Genomic DNA, 4,388 nt, shown 5'->3' with positions numbered 1-4,388 from the left:
CCAAGGAGTGGTATTGCTGGGTCCTCAGGTACTATGCCCAATTTTCTGAGGAACCACCAAACTGATTTCCAGAGTGGTTGTACAAGCTTGCAATCCAACCAGTAATGGATGAGTGTTCCTCTTTCTCCACATCCTTGCCAGCATCTGCTGTCACCTGAGTTTTTGATCTTAGCCATTCTATATAGGAAGAGATAGAATCTCAGGGTTGTTTTGATTTGCATTTCCCTGATGACTAAGGATGTTGAACATTTCTTTAGGTGCTTCTCAGTCATTCAGTATTTCTCAGTTGAAAGTTCTTTGTTTAGCTCTGTACCCAATTTTTAGTACGGTTATTTGGTTCTCTGGAGACTAACTTCTGAGTTCTTTATATATATTGAATATTAGCCCTCTATCAGATGTAGGGTTGGTAAAGATCTTTTTCCAATCTGTTGGCTGCCGTTTTGTCCTATTGACAGTATCCTTTTCCTTACAGAAGCTTTGCAATTTTATGAGGTCCCATTTGTCAATTCTTTATCTTAGAGAATAAGTTATTGGTATTCTATTCAGGAAAATTTCCCCTGTGTCCATGTCCTTGAGGCTATTCCCCAGTCCCATTTCTATTAGTTTCAATGTACCTGGTTTTATGTGGGGGTTCTTGGTCCACTTGGACTTGAGCTTTGTACAAGAAGATAAGAATGGATCAATTCACATTCTTCTCCATGCTAACCTTACCAGTTGAGCCAGCACCATTTGTTGAAGATGCTGTCTTAGGTGTGTGGGTTCATTTCTGGGTCTTTAATTCTATTCCATTGATCTACCTGCCTGTCACTGTATCAGTACCATGCAGTTTTTATCACAATTGTTCTGTAGTACAGCTTGAGGTCAGGGTCAGGTGATTCCACCAGAAGCCCTTTTATTGTTGAGAACAGTGTTTGCTATCCTAGGTCTTCTATTATTCCAGATGAATTTGGAAATTGCTCTTTCCAACTCTATGAAGAATTGAGTTGGAATTTTGATGGGGATTACATTGAATCTGTAGATTGCTTTNNGNAAGATGGCCATTTTTACTATATTAATCCAGCCAATCCATGAGCATGGGAGATCTTTCCATCTTCTGAGATCTTTGATTTCTTTCTTCGGAGTTTGAAGTTCTTTTTTTTTCTCCAAGTTTTTATTAGATATTTTCTTCATTTACATTTCAAATGCTATCCCGAAAGTTCCCTATACCCTCTCCCTGCCCTGCTCCACTACCCACCCACTCCTACTTCTTGGCCCTGGCGTTCCCCTGTAGTGGGGCATATAAAGTTTACAAGACTAAGGGGCCTCTCTTCCCATTGATGGCCGAATAGGCCATCTTCTGCTACGTATGCAGCTAGAGACACAAGCTCTGGGGGTACTGGTTAGTTCATATTGTTGTTCCACCTATAGGGTTGCAGACCCCTTCAGCTCCTTGGGTACCTTCTCTAGCTCCTCCATTGGAGGCCCTGTGTTCCATCCAATAGATGATTATGAGCATCCACTTCTGTATTTGCCAGGCACTGGCATAGCCTCACAAGAGAGTTATATCAGGGTCCTGTCAGCAAAGTCTTTCTGGCATGTGCAATAGTGTCTGGGTTTGGTGGTTGTATATGGTATGGATCCCCGGGTGGGGCAGTCTCTGGATGGTCTTTCCTTCCATCTTAGCTCCAAACTTTCAGAGACTTGAAGTTCTTATCATAGAGATCTTTCACTTGCTTAGTTAGAGTCACACCAAGGTATTTTATATTATTTGTGACTATTTTGAAGGCTGTTGTTTCCCTAATTTCTTTCTCAGCCTGTTTATCCTTTGTGTAGAGAAAGGCCACTGATTTGAGTTAATTTTATATCCAGCTACTATGCTGAAGTTTTTAAATGAGATTTAGGAGTTCTCTGGTGGAATTTTTGAGGTCACTTAAGTATCATATCATCTGCAGATAGTGTATTTTGACTTCTTCCTTTCCATTGTGTCCCTTTGATCTCCTTTTGTTGTCTAATTGTTCTGGCTAGGTTTATATTGAATAGGTAGGAAGAGAGTGGGCAGCCTTGCCTAGTCCCTGATTTTAGTGGGATTGCTTCAAGTTTCTCTCTATTTAGTTTGATGTTGATATTGTCTAATGAAGGAATGCCAAGTGCAGTTTGTGTAGGTATGTGTTGACGACTTACCAGGCACTGTCCTGAGTCACCATTTAGTATGTCCTCTCAATTAATCCTAATGGTGGCTCTAGGAAATACCAAGACATTCTGTTCGCTACATGAAGTGGATGCTGATGGCTTTGGATTTGGGACTGTCAGTCCAGGAAAGAGTCTTTGCTGTTTGGTTTGATTTTGAAGGAAAGTCTCACTCTGAAGCTGCCAGAACTCACTACATATCCCAGGCTGGCCCTAAGTTCTTGCCTTAGCCTCCTGAGTGGTGAATCAACTCTTAATGACTTGGTATTCCTGAAGCAACTTGTCATTACAAACTGCTATTATAGCCTCTACATGGAACACTGAAGTGAGGAATCTCACGGGACCCCACCCATAGACAATGAATAGCAATTACAGAACGCTAAGAGTGGAAATAGTCTTCCCCAGGAATGAGCTCCCAAACTGGTTATTTAATACCAAATGGTCAGCTCTGAAATTTTATATTCCTATGTATGAGTATATATGTGTGTGTGTGTGTGCGTGCGTGTGCATGTGTGTGTGTGTGTGTTTGTGTGTAAAACAATAAAAAAGAAAAAGAGACGATGAATTTGAGAGGGAACAATTGAAGGGATTGGAGGATAGAAGGGGGAAAATGATGTAGTTATATCATACTTTATTTTTGCAATTAATAAAAAAAAAGGAAACAGTAGTGCTTGCCCCACATAGCAAAACTCACCCTTTAAAAGATAGGGTATCAACTCAAGTTGAAAACTTAAAGAGTTGCTTTCAGTGGCTGGGGTGGTAGCCCAGTGGTGAGTGCTTGTTCAGCATGAGAGGCTCTGGCTGGGATACCCAGTGTGGTAAAATCAGTAAAACATAAATAAAGGTGTGTGCATGGAGTCAAACATTTCAAATTAACCTCTTGCTGTAATATTTTAATATTCTCATTTATTTAGTGATTCATTTGTTTAAAACCTTACACTTTTTTTTTAAAAACCTTCAAAAAAGCACTGTTTCAGATAAGATTGACTAAAAGCTATTAAAATTAGTGCACTAAAGCCTAAAGATTAAATAAGACTTGTATAATTTTGACATTGTCTTTTTAAGGCATGTTTAACTGCCATTGCCAAAATAATGATGATGGTGGTGGTGATGATGATGATGATGATGATGATGATGATGATGATTGATGATGATAACCTAAAAGAAACCCAGCAGCCAACTGAACCCAGTGATAAAATGCAAGTCAGAGCAACAGCATCACCTCCTCCATGTGCAGCATCATGGACACAAAGATTTCTTTAAAACCTTTGCCAAGAAATGTAGAACCTCCTTCTACTCACAAGAAACTATAGACACATCCAAACCAGGAGATATCCTCCAAGACAGGCAGTCGTTAAAACTATGGAGGAAAGAGAAGCTGGGGAAATGGCTTCGTATCAAGAAGCTAGCAGGCATGAGGACCTGAGGTCAATCTCCAGCACACACAAAAGGGCTGGATGCAGCAGCACACACCTCTACCCTCCCACTGTGGAGGCAGAGAAAGAAGGATCCTAGAGCTTGCTGGCCAGCCAAGGGAGTTGAGCCAGTGAGTTTCAGTTTCAGTGAGACACCCTCTGTCTCAAAACGTACTGTGGGGTGCAAATGAGGAAGACAACAAGACAGCAGCCTCTGGAATCCACATTGACTGCAAATACATGCACCATGCATATACGCATGCAAACACATAAACACACACAAGCAAGCAAGCCAATGCGAGAAAATAAAGTCGAGGACATAGAAGTCAAAGGGAGATGTAAAACTTTCACAGTCTGGAGAGGGTAGATGGTGAAGGGTCAGCTAGATGAATGTAAGATCTTGGGTGAAGATACACACACACACACACACACACACACACACACACACACACACACACACACAAATGTAGGTTAAAATGCACAGACCAGAAAAGGGACTAGTTAATACCATGGGAATAGAATAAGGAGAATGAAGGAATTCTTTACGTTTTTATTTTCATTTTTCTATGTCTAAAATAAGTTAAAAATGATGCATTTAAGACTAAGTGGCCATGCTGGTTAGACAGTGCTTATGAGAGAGACAGTGAAAGGCTAAGAGCCTGTGCTCTAAGTTCAAACCCCAGCTCTGTAACTGATTCATTGCATAATTTGGGGCAAGCTGCCATCATCACGCCGTGCCAGTTTCCTCGTTTTAAAAAGGAGTGTAAGCCAGGCATGGTGGTGCACACCTTTAATCCCAGCACTTGG

Source organism: Mus pahari, chromosome 6 (genome assembly GCF_900095145.1).
Source record: "Mus pahari chromosome 6, PAHARI_EIJ_v1.1, whole genome shotgun sequence".
Taxonomy (NCBI): Eukaryota; Metazoa; Chordata; class Mammalia; order Rodentia; family Muridae; genus Mus; species Mus pahari.
This window is presented reverse-complemented; position numbering follows the sequence as displayed.